General features: G+C 39.3%; 1 long non-coding RNA gene across 12 annotated transcripts in view; it reads left to right on the forward strand.

Moving 5' to 3' along the window:
- Positions 1-24,456, forward strand: part of LOC106505633 (uncharacterized) — a 396,539-nt gene that overhangs the window by 298,449 nt on the left and 73,634 nt on the right. For 6 of the 12 annotated variants that reach the window (XR_014823460.1, XR_014823478.1, XR_014823466.1 and 3 more), the window contains one exon: positions 12,825-12,924. This is a non-coding gene — a long non-coding RNA (uncharacterized LOC106505633). Of the gene's footprint in view, positions 1-12,824; positions 12,925-13,329; positions 14,703-20,018; positions 21,873-24,456 lie in introns of those variants that run through there. The other 6 variants (XR_014823465.1, XR_014823459.1, XR_014823463.1 and 3 more) reach the window with 3 other exon arrangements.

Here is a 24,456-nt window from a genome sequence, read left to right on the forward strand (position 1 = left end):
TAATGTTAGATGTCACTCCAGGTTCAGCAATTCTTTACATATGAAGAAATGGATATTCTGGTTCATAGATCATTTTCTTGTGAGTCTAATGTGCAAAGATCCACCCCCTTAGAATCTAATATCCTCTATCTGACATGGTAAAACTGAGTTGGGAAACCAGTAAAATTTACGGTCATGCCACCCCTTTGCAGACCAGATCTCCTGCCTGTAGCCAACCTCTTGAGTTCAGCCTCTTCCAAGTTTAGGCTTTAGCAGCAAACTAGTTGCTCTCAGCCAGGGCCAGCTTTGTAGATGTGATATCTATGCAATTGCATTGGGCCCTGTGCTTAATCTAGTGCTTTCCTCTACCATCTTGAAATTCTTAATAATTTTTGAACAAGGAGCCCTACCTTTTTACTTTGCACTGAGCATCACAAATTGCATGGCCAGTGCTTTCCAGAGCACATAAGCTATCATTGGCATAAGCTTTAAAATCTGTGTAGAGTTCAACCTAAATTGCTACCTAGTCTGAAAGAAAGACCTGGAAGCTCATCTTGGGATATACTGTCCAGTCCTAGGTTGTAAAAAAAAAAATTGCCTTATTAAAACTGTAATGGAAACAGAGAAGCTAATTATTACTCTACTAATTTCCCTGAGAAGGGTTTTCAAAACTCCTGAACAATGGGCATGAATTTCCCATTCTCTGACACATAACCCACTTCTATATACTTAACTCCAACACACTGACCAACTAAATGATTGTGAGATCACAAATCACTGGTCACAAAACTTACATTATTAAGAATGCTCCAAATATGTCACACTCTTTCATATCATGGCACAAACTATTGGTTTGGTAACAAAGAACCATTTCTATCTTCCTTGTTAACACTTCCCCAAAGAGGCTGGAGAAAAATTGGAGACTTGCTTCTTTCCCGTCCTCTTTTGCAGTGAAGTGTCATCACATGATTCAATTCTGGCCAGTGAGATGGGAAGGGAAGTTTTCATGGAGACTCCTGGAGAAAGTTTTTCCTTTTGTTACTAAAAGGAGAGTTCCACCACAGGAAAAGAGCTTTTCAATTGCCACAGTTTGTCCATCTCCTACTTGGTTTTGTATGGTGCTATAGCAGCCAACTCATGACAAGGAGGTAAAATCATGACTATGAAATGCCAGCAACTAAGATGGTAGAGTAGACAGATGGGACACAGGGTGCTACCATGGAACAAGTGAACCAATACTGGTGACTTTTGATTAAATTACTATTTGTTTAAATATCTGTTATCTTTTTTTTCAACCAAAAATCTTCTTAACACACAATTTTTCCAGTCTGACCCCTTTGGGAGTTCCCGTCGTGGCACAGCAGGAACAAATCCAACTAGGAACCATGCGGTTGCAGGCTCCATCCCTGGCCTTGCTCAATGGGTTAAAGATCTGGGGTTGCCATGAGCTGTGGTGTAGGTAGCAGATGCAGCTCAGATCTGGTGTTGCTGTGGCTGTGGCCTAGGCTGGCAGCTGTACCTTCGATTAGACCCCTACCCTGGGAACCTCCATATGCCTCGGGGGTGGCCCTAAAAAAAAGACAAAAAAAAAAAAAAGATCCCTTTAACTAAAGGACAAGACTTACATTACCTACTGGGGAAGAGCCAGTTCATTAGCTGTGAAGGGTAACTAAGATCAAGTCTCCAAAGCACTTTGTCCTTCCCTCTAGTTCTTCAAAACTCAACACATTTCCCTTTCCTTATTTGTATAGCTATTACCAAATTACACACATTTTTGTGGCACAGCCTGTGTCTTAGCATGCATTCCAACATCTACCACACAGCCTGACACCAGCAACCCCTCCTGGGAAATTGGTTCAGTTGATACTATGGCATTCTGTCACTTTCTTCAGTGACAAAATTTCATTCTTCAAAAATTTTGTCCTTTTGCAACTGAATTTAAAAACGAAATACCTACCACTTAAGATTTTGATAGGTGATAGCCTTAAAAATTATTTTAAGGAAAATATTATTATATAATAACTGAGGAACGCTAACTATAAAACTGATGGGGTTCTAATAGGGCATGATTGGTCTTGGAAGTGACTGATAGAATCTGCATTCTATCATGTGGTGTACCGTGTGGTGTGGTGGCAAGGCACAGAAGTCAAAGGCAAATGCGGTAGAGCCAAACTAACTTGGACTCAACTTCAGCTCTGTCACTTACTTACTAGATTCCCTTAAGAAAATGTTTTCCTACTGATCCTTGGCTTCCTTATGCTAAAATGAGGTCGGGAGTTCCCATTGCGGTGCAGTGGAAATGAATCTGACTAGGAACCATGAGGTCGTGGGTTAGATCCCTGGTCTCCCTCAGTGGGTTAAGGATCCTGCATTGCCCTGAACTTTGGTGTAGGTCGCAGACATGGCTCGGATCTGATATTGCTGTGGCTGTGGCATAGGCCAGCAGCTACAGCTCCCGTTCGAGCCCTAGCCTGGGAACTTCTGTATGCTGTGGGTGTGGCCCTAAAAAGCAAAAAATAAAAATAAAATAAAATAAGGTGGTCTCTAACTCAGAAAGGTTGTAAGATAATTAAATGAATGAGAGAAGAAAATATAAAGGGCTTAACACAGGGCATACACTTAGTAAGTACTCAATAGATTTTAGTTACTGGTTTTCATTTCAGGTGCTATCTGGGAGTCTCTTCTCAAAAATTCTCAGGGCATTGCTTTCACATCATGTCTAGCACTTAGAAGTCATGTGATACATATTTAAAGGAACATTTTAAAAAGGTAAGTAGCACACCTATTAGCAGGGCCACAATCTGGAACACTGACAATACCAAATGCTGGCAAGAATGCAAAGCAACAGGAACTCTCACCCATTGTTGGGAATGAAAAAATGGTAAAGCCCCTTTGGAAGACATTTTGGCAGTTTCTTACAAAACAAAACATGCTCTTACCATGCAATGCAGCAGTCATGCTCCCTGGTATTTACCTAAAGGACTTGAAAACTTATACCACAGGAAATCCTACACGTGGGTGTTTATAGCACTTTATTCATAACTGCCAAAACTTGGAAGCAACAAAGACATCCTTTAGTAGGTAAACAGGGATAAATAAACAGTGCCACAATAGACAATGAAATAGTATTCAGCACTAAAAATAAGTGAGCTATCAAGCCATGAAAAGACATGGAGGAGCATTAAATGCATATTTCCAAGTGAAAGAAGTCAATCTGAGAAGGATAGATGCCGTATGGTTCCTACTCTATGACTTTCTGGAAAAGGCAAAGGCAACAATAAAAATTTTCCTGGTTGCTGGGGTAGTGAGAAGCACAGGAGGGATGAATAGGCAGAATATAGAGGACTGTCAGGACAATGAAAATACTCTGTATACTACTATAATGATGGATACTTGTCATTATATATTTGTCCAAACCTGTGGAATGTACACCACCAAAAGTGAGACTTAAGGTAATCTATGGATTCTGGATGATTAGGACATGTCAATGTAGGTTCATCAATGAAACTAAGTATATTTTCTATTTTGCCTTGTTTCCTTTTTAGAGAACTAACATATCATCTGGTAGGGGGTGTTGATAATGGGGGAGGTTGTGCGTATATAGGGCAAGGAACACATAGGAAATTTTTGTGCTTTCCTCTCAATTTTCCTATTTACCTAAAACTGTTCTAAAAATAAAGTCTTAAAAAAAACAAACAAACAAAAACCCAGTGATGGATAATTTCTGAATATCAAACTAATCATCATATCAGACCTAAATAGGATATCAGATCTTGGGGTGTTGGATCCAATGGCCTGATGTTCCTTCACTGTCTAGCTATGTCACCAAAGGCAAGTTAGTTAAAATCAAGTGCCTTAGTTTCCTTAGGTATAACATAGGGATAATAACAGCAGCTTCCCTATAGGATGTGTGCAGGAGTGAATGTGTTCTGTCCAGTGTCGACACTTAGTAGTCAATAACAGCTAATTTTTAAAATAAATCCTATGTGAGGCTCTGATGTGCTGGGCTGAATGAAAGTATACACTTTATTAAAATATCTTTTTTGCTGTCTGAGGTTCTTTCTTTCTCTCATTTATGGATACTAGTTGGGTTCATAACCCACTGAGCTGCAATAGGACCTCCCTCTTTCTTTTTTTAATTCAGCTACCATACTTTTTTATTTTTTGAATTATAGATGATTTACAATGTTCTGTCCATTTCTGCTGTACAGTAAAGTGACCCAGTTATACATATATATTTCTTTTTCTCATACTATCTTCCATCATGTTCTATCACAAGTGATTGGATATAGTTCCCTGTGCAGTACAGCAGGGCCTCATTGCTTATCCATTCTAAATGTAATAGTTCTGAGGTCACTTCTAAACCTTGCGACATTCAGCTACACAATGTGATCAGTCTTCCAGATCTTCCACTACCTGTGTTAACTGAAAGTCACCAAGTACAGAATACACACCATGGTCACCTCTTACTTAATAAAGCAAATCAAGTTCCTTTTTTTAAAAATTACTTAATGAATTGTATTACATTTATAGTTGTACAATGATCATTATCACAACCCAATTTTATAGCATTTCCATCCCAAACCCCCAGGCCATCCCCCTCCCCAAACCTGTCTCATTTGGAAACCATAAGTTTTTCAAAGTCTGTGAGTCAGTATCTATTATGCAAAGAAGTTCATTGTGTCCTATTTTCAGATTCCACATATAGTGATAGCATATGATGTTGGTGTCTCACTATCTGACTAACTTCACTTAGCATGATAAATTCTGTGTCCATCCATGTTGCTACAAATGCCATTATTTCTTTCCTTATAATGGCTGAGTAATATTCCATTATGTATATGTACCACATCTTCTTTATCTACTCCTCTGTCAATGGACATTTAGGTTGTTTCCCTGTCTTGGCTATTGTATAGAGTGCTGCAATGAGCATTGGAATACATGTATCTTTTCAAGTCATGGTTTTCTCTGGATAGATGCCCAGGAGTGGGATTGCTGGATCAAATGGTAATTCTATTTTTAGTTCTCTAGGAATTTCCATACTATATATATATACACCACAGCCACAGCAATGCCAGATCTAAGCTGCATCTTAGATGAGATTGTTTTAAGTTGTTGGTCTCTTAATTGCAAGTACATCTCCAGTGTCCTGCATTTGTACCCTCCCCTTCTCATGATTTCTGATTTTGATAGCATAATTATGTGTAGATGATTTCCTACATTTACTGTGTATATGCCTTTAGTAGTGATCCTTGTCATTTGCAGTATTTTTGTTTCTAGTTGTGGCCTTTTCTTTTCTGCCTAGAGAAGTTCCTTTAGCATTTGTTGTAAAGCTGGTTTAGTGGTGCTGAATTGTCTTAGCTTTTGCTTGTCTGTAAAGCTTTTGATTTCTCCTTCAAATCTGAATGAAAGCCTTGCTTAGGTAAAGTAATCTTGGTTGGAGGATTTTTCCTTTTATCACTTTTAGTATATGGTGCCACTCCATTGTGGCCTGCAGAATTTCTGCTGAAGAATCTGCCAATAACCTTATCAGGGTTCCCTTGCATGTTATTTGCTTTTTTTTCCCTTAGCTGCTTTCAATATTTTCTCTTGGTCTTTAATTTTGGCCAGTTTGATTAATATGTGCCTCGGGGTATTCCACTTTGGGTGTATTTTATATGGTACTTGCTGTGCTTCCTGGATTTGAGTGAGTGGTTCCTTTCTCACGTTAGGGAAGTTTTTGGCTATTAACTCTTTGAGTATTTTTTTCTGTCCCTTTCTCTCTCTCTCTTCTCCTTCTGGCACCCCTGTAATACGGATGTTGCATTTAATGTTGTTCCAGAGTTCTCTGATACCCTCATTTCTTTTCAATCTTCTTTCTTTTTTCTGTTCTATATCAGTGATTTCCACTAGTCTGTCCTCACCTCACTTATTCATTCTTCTGCCTCCTGTGTTCTGCTGTTGGTTGCCTCTAATGAATATTTTATTTGTTATTGTATTTTGCATCTCTGCTTGCTTAAGTTTTAAATCTTGTATTTCTTTGCTCAGTGTTTCTTGTAAATTATCAATCTTTTCATCCAGTCTGTTTCCAATGGCCTTTAGACTATCATCAGTCTAAAGTCTTTTTCATGGAGGCTGAGAATCTCCAGATCACTTAGCTGTTTTTCTGAGGTTTTTTCTTTCTCCCTTATCTGAGTTATAGTTCTCCGCCTTTTCAGTTTTATAGGTTTTTGGTGTGGTGTCCTTTTTGCAGACAATAAGAGTTGTAGCCTCTCTTACTTCTGCTGTCTGCCTCCCTTGTGGCTGAAGTTGTAGGCTTCCTGATGGAGACTGGTGCCTGCCCACTGGTATGTGGAGCTGATTCGTATCCCTCTGGTGAGTAGGGCTTTGTCTCTGGGTGAGAACAGAAGTGGCTGTGTGCCTAGGGGGTCTTTAGGCAGTTTCTTTATGCTGGATGGGGCTATGATTGCACCTGGATTGTTGTTTGGCCTGGGACTTCTCATTGCTGATGGGTGGGGCCAGATTTTCCCAAAATTGCCACCTCTAGAGGAACACATGCCAATGAACATTCCCAAGACTTTGCCTCCAATGACCTTCCCCCACAATGTGCCACAGTCACCCTTCCCATCTTCCCAGGATATGCTCCAAGAACTGCAGTCAGGTCCGACCTAAATTTCTGTGGAGTCTCTGCTTTGCTCTGGGTCCTGGGGCACATGAAAGCCTATGTGCACCTTTTAAGAATGGGGTCTCTGTCTCCCCCAGTCCTGTGGAGCTTCTGCACATAAGCCCCACTGGACCTCAATGCCAGATGCTCTGGGGACTCTTTCTCCCAATACCAGATCCCCAGGCATGGGGACCCAATGTGGGGCTCAGAGCTCTCACTCCTGTAGGTGAGTCTTTGTGATAGTTACTTTCCAGTCTGTGGGCTGCCCACTCAGTGGGTATGGGGTTGCTTATATAGCATAATAACCCCTTCTACCATCTTGATGTGGCCTCTTTGTCCACAGGAGTAGGATATCTCTTTTTGAAAGTTTCCAGTCCATTTGGTTGAAGGTTGTTCAGCGTTTGGTTGTAATTTTGTTGTTTTTATGAGAGGAGGTGCACTCCAGTCCTTCTCTCCCACCATCTTAATCCCATCTGCAAATCACTTCCTCTGAGAAAATCACTTCTCACTTGCCAGTTCCTATCTTTTTAGTTCTCTAAAAGCCAAGTGCAAATTGAACCAAGCAAATCATTCCTGGAATACTTTTCTGGTAAATTCAGATGAACCGTGGGCCCGTTCTGCAGTGCCAGAGATGTTGCATATGGTGGCAAAATTGTGTCTACATGTTTCCTAGGAAATTTTAGAGGTTCTTCCTGGCTACCTGTACCTGCAGACATGGTCCTTTAAAGAAAAACTAAAAGGTGGCCAAATGGACATCATTCATGTGTAAGAAGGCAGATCTCCAGTGGATAGATGACAATGGTATGGAGAAGAATTTTATCCTAGTAAAACTGGGCAGAATGAAGTGATGGTAAACAGAATCCTGATACACAAGCAAAGGATGTAAGGCATTTGTTGTGTTTCCCTGTTCAGCAGCCATGCCTTCCTTCTTCTTTTTTTTTTTTTTTTTCTTTTTTAAGGGCCTTACCCATGGGATATGGAAGTTCCCAAGCTAGGCGTCAAGTTTGAGCTATAGCTGCCAGCCTACAACACAGCTACAGCAAATCAGGATCCAAGCCATGTCTGCAACCACAGCTCACAGCAACGCCAGATCCCTAACCCACGAGTGGGGCCAGGGATTGAACCAGCATCCTCACAGATACTAGTCAGGTTCATTACCATTGAAACACAGTAGAATTCCACATGCCTTCCTTCTTTTGATAGCAATGCCTCAGTTTCCTTTGAAGAATCTTCTAGCCCTTATAGTTTAAGGGCCTGATAGGCTTGGGAGGAACAAATGATTCAGATCCAGCCAAAGAGAACTTTCAGAGCTTTTAATGAAATACTTTAGAAAGTCATGCTCTTTTTATCCAGATGCCAGGCTGGCAGGATATGAGCCCAGAGCTGATAGAGTCCCTCACAGAGGTGAGTCTTCTTGAGAATAAAACCAACACAGAGAAGCTAGAGTGAGAAGAGGAGGAGATGTGGTTTTGCTGGGTCATTGGTCGAGAATCAAGATCTAGCCAGCCATGAATTCTCTGGACTTTTCAGTTCGGAGAGCCAGGAAATTCCCTTTTCATCTAGACAAGTTTCAGTTAGTTTCTGTCACTTGCAACTGAAAAAAGACTGACTCATTACTGAGGTGAAAGGGGAAATCACATCTACAGATAACATGTTGTATCTCTTCCTCTACCATCAAGTATCTTGGATTTGATCTTTACATTGCTCTCTGGTGGCCATATTTTCCCAACCACTTCCTGACAAAATCAGCCTATGGGCTCAGACAAGTAAAATTTTACCAATAGAACAGATCAGAATGTTTGAAAATCAGAGCTACTCTGAAAACCTGCAACATGTGGAGAAAACACACATTCTAATCATAGTAATCACATGGTTTTGTTCTCCTAGTGAACTTTGGAGGCATGTATTTCTAACTCACATTCCCTGATTTAGTAATCAGGCTAAAAATACCTTTTCTACACTCTCTGGGTGAAGATTGAAACACATTGCTGAAAGCCATTGCACCATGTATCTGCAATAAACTCTAAGCTGGTTAGTCAATATTTGGACACTGTGGAGAGAATCCCAGGGGAGAATTTAGCCTACATACTCTTCCTGCCACCTTGTACATTGGGAGTGACCCATTTCATTAACTTGGTTCCACAGTATCTCAGTAAATATTTTGCCATGCAAGGCTAACACATCTTATATGTAGAAAGGTTCTCCCTAGAATCTGTGCCAACTCAAGTTTGTTCACTTTAGACCTGTGGTCTATGCATGATACATGATCATTTCAGAGATGATCCATTTCTAATTATTACAGATTGGCAGTTGGCAAGGGGTTCCTAACACTGTGATTCCTGGTATGATTGATGGAATCATTATTTTGCTTTTGAAATCCAGAGGGCTCTCCCTGTATTTAGCCCTTACTGCACAGCAGGCATAATGCCAAACATTTTGCATGCAGTCACCAATTAAATATTTATACAACTCCAGGACATAGGGTCTGTTGATGTCTCCAATTAACAGATGAGGAAATTGAGGCTCAGAAAAAGTTAGGCAAAATTCCCAAGATGATATACTTAGTAAATGTTGGAACTGGAACTAAATTCTAGGGCCATCCCTTCTACTTCCAATAATTCATGGTCTTTAATGCCTACTATAGTCAGACTCTTACCAGAATGTTGGTATTTTATCTGCGAACATCAGTTCTCATTTTTATAATTTGAAAATATTTAAGAAGAGAATGTGAAGATAATTGATAAGGCACAAGTGTAGCAGGCACGCACAACAGTAAGTGTAACTTAGATCCTTCCCTGGGCCAGGCACTAGGCTTTGGGAATACAACAGAAGATGAGAGAGACATGAGCTCATGAAGCAGCATAGAGTGGCAATGAGAAAGGGAGGCTAGTATCTTCCTGGGGGAAGCTGAGGGTTAGGAAGTCAGATACTTCTATTCTGGCATCCACTCTGCTCTGCCGCCAGATGGCTATGGGCACTTGGCAGAACAATATGCCCTTTGGGAGCTCAGTGTCCTAATCAATGAAAGAGTAAGGCTGGGCTAGATGATCTCCAAAACCTCTTCCAGCCCTGGCATCTGTGGAGCCTCAGGCTCACTTCCTGGGTCCCTGAAGGGACATAAAAATAGGCAGATTCATGCTAAAGCATGATTCTCAAATTTAGCGAACATCGGTAAAATCTGGAGATCTTGTTAAAGTAAGATTTCCAAACCAACAGCCATAGGGTTCCTTCCAGAAGCTCCAGGATGGGGGCCCCTAGATCTGCATTTTTAATAAATCTCCCAAGGGATTTTGATAGATGAATTATGATTTGAAACACTGGTATTCAAAGCACTGGCAATACTTGGGCACTTATCAGAAATGCAGATCTTGGATCCCACCCAAGATCCACTGAATCAGAACCTGAATGTTTCCAAGGTCCCCAGGTCACACTCATATTAAGGGGCTAACCTGGTTAATCTTGATATTGTGTTCAATCTTGATGCCAATAAAACTGCAGTATACCCTTACCTATTTGTTATTAGTTTAATTTCTCTTGTAGTGGATTTTATTTTCCTTTTTTAGGCTGCACCTGCGGCAGATGGAAGTTCCCAGAGGAGGGGTCAAATCGGAGCTGCAGCCATTGGCTTGTGGCACAGCTATGGCAACATCAGATCTGAGCTGCATTTGCAACCTATATCACTGCTCACAGCAGTGCCAGATCCTTAACCCAGTGAGTAGGGCTAGAGATTAAACCCACATATTCACAGATACTATGTCGGTTCTTAACCAGCTGAAGCACAACAGGAACTCCTGCAGAGTATTTTTTTAACCAGGAGAGATCTGCAATTATATCATCTGGAAGAGTGTTTTTCAAGTTAAGTTTTAGCAGAGGCTTAGGCTTGAGTCCTTCAGAGCCATCAGGGAGGAGGGATTATGTGAGGCAACCTGGAATGAGCTGGCCTCCAGGCTACAAAATTAGTTCAAACAGAGCTGCCCTACTTTGATCAATTTTAGAAATTGGGATAATAATTTGGTTTTCTTTGAAAAGAAGGTTTTGCTGCTTTAAGTTTCTTCCCCACCAACATCACACTCCCCAGTGCCCCTCCATATCACTGGTACCTTCCCCATGTTACCCAAGACATGGGTTTAGGGAGTGAAGCTGGCTCTATTTTCCTATATGCTTCCCTTGGGGGCTGAGACTTGACCTTCAAAATGTCAAAACATGCTCCTGTTCCCAGGAGGGCTGTAAAGTCACTTTCCTATCCTACTTGAATATACAATGGCCATGAAAGACACTAATGTGGAAAATTCTGACTTTGGCTCACATGCCATCCCTAGTTTGTCTTCTAACTAAAGCTCCATGTTTCTTTTCTTATAATCCAAAAACGTTCCCACCAGTCAATGGGAATTTGATCTTGAAGGTAAACACAAGCAGTCCAGATCTTTCTTTAGACCAATATTTGCAGTACATCTGCACTGATTAGCATCACAGGGTGGCTCTAGAGTTAGGGAGTCTCAGAATTCACCTAATAAAGAAGTCACAAGCAGCCCAGGAGAGAAGATAACTTTAGTTTCATTAACATCTAATGAGTGGATCTCAGTCATGGTGCACATAATAATCTCCCCAGAAGCTTTGAAAAATCTTGATGCTTAGCCCACACCCCAACAAATGATATCAGAATTTATGAGATTGTGTCTCAGGCTTTTGTGGGACCCTAGATGATTCTAATGTGTAGCTGAACTGGGGATCCACTGACCAGTGCACTAGATGTGGGAGCCCTGGAGATGCAGTCCTATAAGACACATGCCCGCTGGCCCTCTTCCTCCCTCTCTTGGTCACCCTCTCCTGCACCCAGAAGGTCATTCATTCACTTAGAAGTTATATGTTGGAAATCCATGATATAGTCATTTGGAAATGATTGGCCAATGGGGATCTGCTGTATAGAGAACTCTGTACAGTATTCTATGATAATCTAGTGGGAAAAGGATCAGAGAGAATGGGTATGTGTATATGTATGACTTGGTTGTACAGCAGAAATTATCACAGCCTTGTAAATCAACTATACTTCAATAAAATTTTTAAAAAATCCTGTCTTTTTGAAGCTAAAAGTACTACAAACAAAACTGAATTTAAATTTCAGGTGTGGAGTTCTCTCTGTGGCACAATGCATTAAGAACCTGACTGCAGTAGCATGCGTCACTATGGAGGTATGGGATCAAACCCCAGCCTAGTCCAGTGGGTTAAAGGATCCAGCGTTGTCACAGTTGTGGTGTAGGCTGCATTTGCATCTCAGATTCAGTCTCTGGCCTGGGCACTTCCATATGCTGTGGATGTGGCCCTCAAAATTCTGTTTTTCAGATGTGAATAGGTACTATAAAGAAGACAGAATAAGATGTTAGTGCAATGTATCGACACAGGCTCTCCAAGAAGGTGAAATTTGCATTCTGGGATAACACCTGAATTGGAGTAATGTCAGAACTATAGGATGATCTGAGGAAGAAGCTCTTAAACAGAAGGAATAGTAAGCACACAGCCCACCCTCATGGGAGGAAACATGCTTGGTAAATGGAAAGGACAGATAAGTGTAAGGGAGCCTGCAGCAAAGTGAATGAGGAATGAAGTTAAAGGAGATGAGATCAGAGTGGGCCAAGAAGGAGTTGGTGTTGGTCTTTATAAGCCATAAAAAAAGAGAGTAGAAGAGATAATTTGACAAATAACTTGAACAGTGAGAAAATATCTATACAAAAGGCTATAGCAATCACATGAATGATAGCCTTTACTTTAACATAAGGTTTCTACATTTTATTTTACTTTAGTTTTGGTTTATGGCAAGGAGGAGGAGCAGAACTGGTTCTGTTCCCTGGAGACAGATACCAGAATTACCCAAGAAAGGGCTGCCCTCAAGCAGGATGGCACACTTTGTCCTCTTTACCACAAATGCACTTCTCTTACATTCTCTGAGGGCTGTGAGCCCTACACTTAGTGAGTGACTACTCATCACAAGGGTAGACTGTATCCCCTGTCTACCCAACAATGTTCACACTCAGCATTTTCAGGTCTATATCTTCAGTCTAGTTCATTCACCCTAAACTTCAAACTCCTATACTCTCTAAACAGCTCTATCAGGTTCTCCCACAGCACCTCAAACAGAGCATAGCCAACTCAGAACTCATTTTTATTTAAAAACTGACTGGTATCTCCTTCTATAATGTCTCTGTAGGTTGATATCAGTGGATGGTGGAGGCTGGATTACCTCATGGTTTCTTCACATACATATCTGCTGCATGGCTGGAATACAGAAGAGCTAGAAGCTAAGGCAGGTCTGTCTATCCTCTTGTGTCTAACCTGGGCTTCGCCACAGCATAGTGGTCTTGGGGTTGTTGAACTTTGTATATGGCTGCTGGCTTCTCCCTTAAGGAGTGTTCCAAGAGGCAGGAAGGAAAAGCTGCCTATCTATTAAGACCTGGGCCTGAAAATAGAAACAGTGTCCCTTCTTCCATATGTTCCTGCTCAAAAAAATTTCTGAGCTCACACAGATTCAAGGGGAGGAGTCACAGACTTGCCTCTCAATGGGAGGAATGCTGATAAATTTGTGGCCATGTTTTGTCCACCGCAAAATGTGAAGCATACACATACACACAGAGTATGTATACCAGGTCTGGATATAATCTTTCAGATAGAATCTACAGTCATAGCAACTAAATGCTACCTTCATTATCTTATAGGGATGTCCTGCAATCTTTTCATGTACGTAGTGGAAGATAGCACCTGGCAAGTGTTAGGTGAAAACAGTGAAGAGTGACCAATAGAAGCAATGAAAAGAATCATTAACTTCCCTGTCAGAGGCATGAGTCATCCTCCATCTGTTGAGCACAGGAGGATTGCAGGAAGTTGCTCATGATCCTACCAAGGCAATCATTGTGAGCTCAAATAGAGAGAGGGTGGCCAGGAAGACTCATCTCATGGCACCTGCAGGGGGTCCTGGGTGCTTTTGTGTAAAATGTGGCACCAACTTCAGGAACAGGATATGCCAGTGTGACAGTGAGTCAGCAAGTGAAACCAGGGCTGCTCAAGTTGTGACGTCTGCAAAAGCTAGGAGAAAAGAAATTATCCCAGTGTCCCATTCCCCCCAAAGGAAGAGCAAAGTTTCATCTCAGGATGTTCACAGGGAGGGGGAAAAACAGCTATTTTCATATAAAAGTATTATTGGATTCTTTTAAGGATAAGGATAGACCCACAATTTTTCTTGAATTATATTGAGAGGAAAAAGTGAAAATAAGCCAAGCTAAGAAAGTAATATATTAGATTTGAAAGTAATTTATTATGACCAAGTTGGGTTTATCCCAAGTATGTAAAGTTACTAGACATTACAAAACCTTACTGATGCCATTCCCCCATGAACATATTGTGGTAGCTGGTCTCTAAAGATGGTCTCTTGGAATCTTGTATAGTCCCTCTAGCACTGACTCTGGCCTGCGATTTACTTTAACCAACTGAAGAGGGCAAAAGTGATGCCATGCCAATTTCAGGAATATGCCTTAAGAATGCCTGGCTGCTCCAGCTTTACCCTTTGGGCCACCATGTAATAAATCAACTACCCAGAGATCTTATAAAGGGTACATGTGGAGGCCACACGGAGAGAAGCCCTGAGACTATGTGGGGGGAGACAGGACCAGCCGTCCTGGCATCCCATCTGCACTGGGACTTCAAATCACCTCCTAGGAGATGCCATCTAGGATGTTTCAACTTCCAGGCTGAGCTTCCAGATGAATTCAGTACTGGATAACATCTCACTGCAAGGGCATGAGAGTGTCCAAACAAGAATGGCAGAGGAGCCACATTGCTGAACCCTCTCAACACACAAAATTGTAAGAGATAATAAAATAGTAGTCTTTTTTTTGGGGGGGGGGGTACCTGCAGCATGTGGAATTTCTTGGGCTAAGGGTCAAACTTGCATTGCAGTTGCAACCTGCACGACAGCTGCAGCCACGCTGGATATTTAACCCACTGAGCCACAAGGGAGCTTCCTAAAATGTTAGTCTTTTAATCCACTAAATACTGGCATGGTTTGTTATGAAATAATAGACAAAAGAGAAAATTCCTAAGATTATCTTAAAAAATGCAGAAGTGCAGAAAAACCACTTGAAAAAAATTGTACATTCATTCATGAAAAAAAAAAAAAAGATAACCTCACAGCAAACCAGGAATAGAAGGGACCTAACTTCCTTAATTTGATAATAGAAATCTACAAAAAAAATTCAGTGATCATACTTGAAGATGTAGTCTCGCTTTGAGAACAAAAAAAGACAAACTTGCCCACTATTAAACTTCTAATCGGAATTACACTGAAGGTTTCAGTCAGTGCAGTGAGGCAAAAAAAATAAAAAGCATGGGAACTAGAAAGGAAGCAAGAAATTTGTCACTTAAAAATGATATGATTTTATGACACCAAAAAAAACCTACAGATATATTTTTTACAAATATATAATGAGAAAATTAAAACATGTTTTCTAGATTTAATATTAATATGAAAAAATCAATTGTACTACTACATATACCAGCAAACAAAAATGAAAACTGGTAAAAATAGCATTCATGATAGCATCCAAATACAGAAGAATAAAGGAGTTAAGACTTCTACTGAATAAATTATAAAATAGAACCAATGGACAGTTAAAAGATGTAAATAAATGGTCATAGATTTAAAGCCTCAAAATTGTAAAGATATAAATTCTCCTCCAATATAATCCCAACCAAATGGTCAAAATTTTTAACATATGATAAGCTGAGTATCAAATAACTATGGAACTGAAAAGGATGAATAAGATGAATAAGAGCCAAGAAAAACAGCAACAATTTGGGAGGCATGCCCCACCAGGGATCAAGGATTACTATGATGTGAGAATTAACTAGATCAGGGATAGGCAAACAGACCAGTCAAACAAGATAGCAAACCCACAAACAGACTTATGCATATAATATGGGTATTTACTGTATGACAGAGGTATCACAGTGCTTTGGTAGGGGAAGGACAGATTTCAATAACTATTGAAGGACAATTTGGGTTGCCATATTTTTTTTAAAAAGAAAAAACAATACCACACCTAACATCACATAGACAATGATTCCATTAGTTTATAATCCAAATAGGAGAGGATAAACTATAAAACTTATAAAATAATGCAGAAAGAATATTTTCATGAGTGCAAAGTAGATAAAAAAAAGGATGCCTTAAACAAAATACAAGCAACCAGAAGGAAAATATTGTCTATTTCATTACATTAAAAAAACTGCTTATTAAAACATACAATTAAAAGATTAAAAAGAAAAAGCATGGATTAGGAAATACATATAACCAACCAGGAACTTATTTTCAAAATATAGAAGAACTCTCCCAGGACAGTGAAACAAAAATAGCCAATGTAATATAAAAACACCTGCAAAAGTTTCGTTTTTTTGCTTTAAAAAAGCTAAAATTCAAATGACCAATAAATATATGAGAAGGCATTCAATCTCATTAATAATCTGACATACACAAAAAAACCAAAATGAAATACTATTACCTGAATACCAGATTCACAAAAACTCTTATGTTCTGAAAATGCCTAATGTTGGGAGAGTGTATAATATTGGGAATCCTCGTGCCCAGCTAGTGTGAAAAATATAATCACTTATTTTGTCATTGTGTACTCAAATCAAAGATATATCTACCCTATGATTCAACCATTTCAATCTTAAGTATATATCTTAGAGAAATTGATATGTATATGCACAAGAATTACTGAAAACTCTTTGTATTAGTGCAAATCTTGGATGAACATGCTGAGTAGAATGGATAAATTATGATATAGTCATACAATCATATGCCCTGCCCCACTGTAAATGAACTATGTGGATAAACCTTGCAAATGTACAGAGAATCAAAGAAGTCAGGCACGAAAATATGATTCTATTTTTATAAAAGTTCAAAAACAGACATTTTGGAATATTCATCCATATTCACTAAAACTAAGTAGAAAAAAATAGCAATCACAATGGTGGTTATTTCCAAGGGAGCCTGAACAACTGTGATAGGGAGGGGGCTCATGGGCTGCAGGCAATGATCTTTTCCTGGCCCAAGGTGGTAGTTAAATCAGTGTTCTCTTTTCTTTTTTTTTTTTATTGTGATATAGATATACCATAAAATGTACCATTTTAACCATTGTTAACTGTACAGATCTGTGGTCTTAGCTATACTCATATTATTCTCCAACCACTGCTATTCATTTCTTACAATTATTCAACTAATGGTAAAAAAGTTTTATATATTTTTCTGCACATTCATTATATATCTCACAAGAAATTAAGCCAAAATATTACCAACTCAGGGGGCATGTATGTGAAGGTTTGGTTACAGAGGTATTAACCATAATATTGTTTGTAATAGGAAAAAAATCTGAACCACTGAACCACTGGTTTGGATTACAAGAAAGGATGGATCAAATCCATCATCACATAGAGAGCCACAGAAGGGAGTTCACGCAGCCTCTAGAAATGATATCATAGAAGAATATCTCATGGCATCTAAAGACAATTGAGGATCACAGTAATGTGGGAAAAGATACAGTACATTATGTAAAAATATTCCAATGCCTTAAAATAAACTACAAATATTTATACAAGGAAAAAGACTGGGAGAAATATAAGATTAACTCTGTATTTGGGTGATGATTTTAAGAGTAATTTTTGTTTTCTTTGTTTTGCTCACTTGTATAGTTTCAGTATTGAGCAATGAAGATGGATTATTTTTAAGGAAATAAACAGGAGATAATATATTTTATTGGAAAACAACAACAACAACATCCTAGAGATCTCAAAAAAAGGGAAAAAGAACCCTAGTATTGATTAGGCAATAAGTATGTTAAGAAAATAGCTGGAATCCTACCAGTTCCTATTTATCCATTTGAATATAATTTTTCTCTGTCAGTTACCTTCTTTCTACCTGGTTATCATTGTTTCCAGAGCCCTAGTTCTGATAGTAAAATCAAAATCTAGCTGTGTGCTTTGGAAGCAATAGGACAGGTAGGGGTGTGTGTGTGTATGTGTGTGTGTGATCCTATACAACAGCCTGCCCTAATTGAAAGGAAGTGAAAAGCTCCAAATGTTGCAGGGATGGCTGATAGATCATCCTTCAGTTCTAATCCATCTGGTCTACTGCCTCTTACAGAAACCAAAAGAGGAAAAATGAGGTGTATATGACATAGGAAATGAGGGCAATCATTTGGATGATATAGTACCACCTGCCCATAAAATGTGTGAGTTGGGATGGGCAGCAAAATATAGGGCACCAGTTACAGCGTTCGGATCTGACTTCACACTGGGTAGGTAGGTACCTGAAAACATCAAACAATGAGTGAGTGCAGAGGACTCCACAGTCAACACACAAAGATTCCCAGGAACTGGGGTGGGTTCACCCTATGCATCCCTGTTAGCTGATCAGAATGAAATGTCCTGAGTGATAAGTTGTGGCATAGTTTCCCCACATTATTGATGCCCTCAGACTTTGGGGCAATGGCTTCCCTCCCATCTGAGCCAGTTCTTCCTAAATTTACAGAAAAATTCAAAGAATATTTTATGGCAGGCAAAGAAAGTAAAAAAATCATGAAATGATGAAAGATGTTAATGATCCATTATGGATATGTATGGCATGCAACTATAATAATTTTAATTATATATGTCTATAGGTATCATGACATATGGGAAAGTACTGGAGCTACTATAGATCAGCTTCACATTGAAAAAAAAGAAGAGTTTGCAGTGGGTAGCGGGGTGGCAGTGAGCTGCAGATGGGGGTAGAGGTTTTAGTACTATTTTTCAATGGAAGTTGGACTACTGGTAATAGATGTGGTGTAAAATAAGGGTCAAATGAATTTGGGGAAACTTAAGTTTAGTAAAAGTATACATGGTTTCAGGAATTCCTAGGGTCTTTAATTAATTAAAATGCATTGTGGCCCTGCTAAGCATGTATATCTACTACGCAAGTAAAACAATGCGGAGTTATTGTGCAAAATTTTGTGACACAGAATATCATATAAGGAACATACTTCGGGAATTTTTTTAGTAAAGGAATCCTTCTTTTGCTGTTTTATTTACTCAGGAGAGACAACATGCTTTTTTTTTTTTTTTTTTTTTTTTGCATGGACTTCACCCAGTATGCGATAGGGAAGGGCTCTGTCTCCACACAATGCTTCAATACTTCCTTCTCTGATGTCCTCACCCTGGCTTTTCTCTGTATTGATGGCTAGTGATAAACCGGATAAAGCTCAAACTACTAACAAGTATCAGGGGTTTTCATCAACCAGACTAAGTCCATAGATTTTGCAAAATGACCTCCCAGAACTCAGAGGTAATCCATTGCTGGAACTGTTAATACATGGCCAGAGAGTGCACTTTGTCTTTGTTTCCCATGTATTTTCTCTCCCAGAAGAAAAAACAAATAGCTCAAAAAAAAAAAAAATAAATAAATAGAGGAGTGTGTAGAAATATCTTAAAAATGGCATCTTTGCAACTTTGCCAAATAAACGAAGAATGAAGGAATAATTTATCTATGTACACGTACATGCTTGCCACGTAAAACTGTCATTGTCTATGGCACTCTTGATTTTCTTTGAAAATAATAGGATATAAATATTCAGTCAGAAGGATTGTCATATAGATGGAATTAAGTTCTAATAAGGACTAAGTTAAGAACATGGCTAAGAAATACAGAGTCTTCATAACTTCACTTTTTTCTAAACTTCCAATTACCCTCCCCTCTCTTTTTTGGCAGCAGCAGAAACCCTAGCCATAGGAGCAAAATTCAAATGAAGTCTGCACGCCAAAAGAAATAGAACTTAGCGTTTACTCTCTGCTCCTGCTTCCACTTGGAAGGTGTCTTTTCCCTAAAAAACATTTATAAGGATATAAAAGTGGCTTTCTATTTTTGGCCAGGAGAAGAAAATGAAAAACAATGGATTAAAAAAAATATTAACTTTTCCAGACGAAATAATGTGCGATTTTTTGCGGTTTTTCCAACTTTTGAAACCGAGTCTGGTAAAATGCTTAATTCATTCAGCCAGTGAATCACCTTTCCTTTGAGGGAATATTAATGCCAAGCTAAAATTTCTCCGTATGAGGAAGGAAAAATATATAAAGCAGCAAAGCTGGGAGTAGATTGGAAAATTCAGTCAATTCTGTCTCTACCTCATTAATTCTGCCCTCATCATTTGGAGGTCCTGTGGGCAGTAGCAGTGCATCATTGAAATGGTACCTTCAGGTGTTTCACTGAGACATAATTAAAATTGATGCTGTCATCTGGTGTTTCCTTGTGCCATTTGTCTAACTCCTTGCAAATGGCAAAACAGAGCTCTTCATTATGATTTTGTTTCTCTTTAAGAAACTGCCTGAGATTTCCTTGAAATGCTCTGGAAAACACTTTAGCCAACTGGAAGACAACTTAGGGGTCACCAAGTTCTCTTCAGGGATTTCCTTGGCAATATAGCCAATGAGCACATTTGAATGGACTGGCTATAACAGGTAAGCCAGTATTTAAGACATTCTACTTCATAGTGGAACAGCACTAATGATTTTTTTTTTAATCTTGTATTTATTTATTCCCTCAAAACATGTGTTACTAGGCTCATACTATGAACTTCCCTTTGGAAAGAGGCTATGACAGATGACAAATTGCATCCCATAGTGGAGCTCAGAGTCTAGCAGCAAGGCAGATATCTAACTAGTAATTAACAATCGCATGTGAATGCCAAATTGAAAGGAAGGAAATGATGCTGCGGATTTAACCTAGGGGTCAGGAAGGCAACCCTCCCCAAGGAAGCAAATTCAAGAAACCTCCTAAAGGATGCTGAGGGAGAATGGGGTGGAAGAGGGTACCAAGCTGAGGGAGAGTATGAGCTGATCATCGGAAATAAAAGAGCTACTACACACGCACTTCCCGTCTTTCCTATTTTGGTCCAAGATTTGCCTTTGGTTTTACAAAGGGTAAGACCATTTACTCCTTATAGAAGATTATTATTAAGATTCTGTTTTCTACAGTATTCATGTCTTCTGTGTTTCCTTAGAATATGATGATCTTGTGTTTCTTTAGGAAACACAAGAGCTACTATTTGCTGAACCTTCACTTTGTGCCAAGCCCACTGAATTTTCACAAAACCTCTTATTTGATCCACACATTTTGAGGGCAACTGGGGTATGGCATGTTGCCCAGCAAGGCCATGGCTGAGCTAGGGTTCAAAGCCAGATCTGAGACTTCAAGATTTTCACCACTTTTGGCGGGTTTCAAGTCCACAAATTCTTTCACCAAAGTGATGGGGGTAGTTTGTTGGGAGGGGTGCGTATTTGTTAAAAAGAGAGATTCCCAGGGCTCCACCAGCTATTCTGAGTCTGAATCTCTGAGGATGTGGTCTGGGAATATGCATTTTAACGAATTTCCCAGGTGCTTGCCTTGTGTTTGAGAATCACTGAACTTCATCCCGATTCCATGCAGTTTTAAGGGAGAAGGTGGTGCTGGGGAAAGAGGAGGGAGAGAAAGGGGACAGACAGAGGGACAGCCACTGATGCAGTTTGCATTACTCTTGCCCACATTCTTGGAATGTTCTTCTGGTTATTTGATGAAACACTGTAATTCAGCCTGGTTATGATTTTCAAAGTGAAAAAAATTTAGCCTCCCATACCGGGCTCAGGAGAACAGCTTATTCAGGCTTCCGCCAAGCTGTGAAAAGTGAGGCTTTTTGAGAGGAAGTGAGATAAGACAAAAACTTACAAAAACAAACATCCTGAGGCCGGTGTTCTAAAGGCCACTGGCACAATCTATAGTCTAATGCGAAGTGAGCTAAACAAACACATTACTGGGCCATCCAGGAAACGTGAAGCAGATGCTTGGAAGAGGGATTGTGTTTTCAACCTGGGTAGAAATATCCTGGGGAGTGATGATATGGAATCAGACACAAAGTTCAGATAAAAACAACAAGGGGGGATTTGCAATGGGCAGCCTATCCAGGGTGGACAGGAGATGCTATAGAGTAAGTTCAGGGAGGGAGAATGAGCAGTGCTCTCATCTTATTTAAAGCTGTACATCTGACTTTTCTCCTTGTCATGGGCTTACTTGACAGAAACTAGTTAATGAAAGAGTGGTGATGGAGGCCCAGTGGCCAGGGCCAAAGTTTAGATGTTTTGATACTGAAAAGATTATAGTACTGCCCCCCACCTCCTAATATATACTTTAAAATAAAAATAATACCAATTCAAAATATGAACAAAGGTAGCCCAACAACTTTCCCGGTTTTCCTTTGAGACAAATTCAATGTTTTTTTAAAAATGCAAAATATCAGTGTGTGGCAAAAAAAAAAAAAAAAAAAAAAAAGGCTTCTGTGATTCGCTGTCACAACACCATACAGAAGCTTAGTCTGATGAGATGGTGTCTGCGAAATGGGCATCAAACCCCCCACCCCAGCAGAGACAAAGTACTCATTCAATGCTGGTTATTATTACTTTTAATAATAGCAACATATGTTCTCCATTACATTTACTGCAGCTTCCTTCTCTTTAAAGGAATACTAGGGCTCTCCCTTCTGTGCACTCATTTTTGCTAGTATTTTACTATTTGGCATCGCTGGAACTTGGCTCTGCAGAAATGAGGAGGTTGATGCTAGTTTCTCTCTCTTCAGAATCAGCCGAATTTTCTGACCTGGCTTCCCCCAAGCCCTTTCTTTCCTGTACTTTCCCTATCGCATCATGACATTTAATTAGTTATCATTTTTAGCTTGCTTTTAATTAAAGAAACACTGTTTGCACTAATCTTGGAATCATTCACTGAATGCCATCTAACTCTTGACATTTATTTAGGAAGCATCATTTTGCAGAGTTTTTACAGCATGAATATTTGATGACTAGAGCCATTCTAGACCCTCTCCAATCACATGCTTTTCCCTCTTCTTCTATAAGATAATACCAGTCAGATCAACCTTAACATTCACTATAATTGCATCACTCTGCAATTTCCACTGCGTTTTGCATTTACATCATCAGTGACAATTGGGAAAGTAATAGCATATTTAAGGTAACCATACATGTTTTTTGTTATGCCTTGAAAAGTTGCATGTATTTTCTCAACAAAAAATATTCCTTGGTAAGTGATTTATTTTGCTACCAGCAATGTTAAATATAGCAGTTGTCATGGTAATGCCTAATTATTATTACAAGTAACTTTTTCCAGATCTACATCTGGGCATGGGCAAGATACACTCTACAAAAAAAATAAAGCATCAACAAAAACTCTTAGCCATTATTTCCTTTGTTAAAATGTTACATTCAGTCCATTTAATTCTGTTCATGACATCAAGGATGCCTATTTTTATGAAGAGCTTGTTTTACAGCAGGAAAATGATCCTTTTCATTATGATGCCTAATGATTCATGGCTCTTAGAGAACTCTTTCCCAGAACAAAGCAGATTGGATTGCTGGTAGAGTTTGCATTCCACAGCATCTCTTAGGATCTCTATGGGAGTCAGGGATTTAGGTCCTGGAAATTGTGTTTAGGATCCAAGTTGTCCGGTTCCACTTAGTGCAGCCTCTGAGGGCAATTGTAAAAACTGGTAAAGAGGCAACAATATGAGTTGAGGCAAGACACCACAGCCCAAGGAAAGACACAGGGGCCACCAGGGGTCTCGGCTCTCAGTAAGGAAGCAGAGACGCCCACTAAGAATGGAAAGAAACATGGGCCGTAGAGAAATGTGGACATAATAAAGGGACCACAATGCGTGTCAGATTGTTTAACTTGTGAAAATTACATTTGGAATTTGGGACTAATAGATACACACAACTGTATATAAAGCAGATCATCAATAAGGACCTACTGGAGAGCACGGGGGACTATATTTATTATTTTATAATAACCCATAATTGGAAAGAATCTCCAAAAGAAAATATATATAAAACTGAATCACTTTGCTATACATCTGAAACTCATACCACATTAAGTCAACTATGTTTCAAGAAAAAAGTTATCTGCTTTGAAAAAAATTATGTATTCTTTAAGTCTTGGGATAGCCAAGGTTTTCTAGCCTCAGAGGCATCTTGAGCTGTGAGAGTGTGCTTTCCAATACACCCTTGCTCTTTTCGTCTAAGTTCCTGATTCTTCCATTTATTTCTACCAAAGCACCAGTTATAGGTAATCTTGGGGCAGCTCATGTTTTAACAAATTAATTCTGAGAACTTACTCTATGAAGAATATACATACCCTATTTCTTAATTCTACAAAGACCATCCATCAAATGAATATTGGGATGTAGGGAAAAGGCTGTATTAACATAATAAGGGGTATCCCCAGTTCATAAAGTTTATTTTAAAATATGAAAAAAGAGTTTATCTTAGATAGGATTCTTGTAGAACACGCAAGAACACAGTTATATTAAGAATATGGCTTTAAATTAGATTGACTTAGGCTTAAATCCTGGCTCCACCATGGGTGAGTGAGCTTGAACAACTTATTTAAAAACCCTGTTTCAGATTTCTCATCTTCAAATCAGGATTTGATTTTTTTTTTTTGAGAGCCTGAAAATAATGTTAGCAAAGCCTCAATATCATTACCATCATTATCCTTCTAAGGTTAGAGCTAGAGATTCAAAATGTGATGGTTGTCAACATACAGAGACCAGGTGAGGGAATAAGCATAGTGATTAAGAATTTGGAAATTGAAATGTGGCTTTCTTTTTTTTTTTTTTTTTTGTCTTTTTGACTTTTCTAGGGCCACTCCCTCAGCATATGGAGGTTCCCAGGCTAGGGGTCTAATTGGAGCTATAGCCTCCAGACTAGGCTAG

Source organism: Sus scrofa, chromosome 13, assembly GCF_054392235.1.
Source record: "Sus scrofa isolate SSC_HxYL_T2T_F1_AM1 chromosome 13, Sscrofa_HxYL_maternal_Yorkshire_Landrace_v2.0, whole genome shotgun sequence".
NCBI lineage: Eukaryota > Metazoa > Chordata > Mammalia > Artiodactyla > Suidae > Sus > Sus scrofa.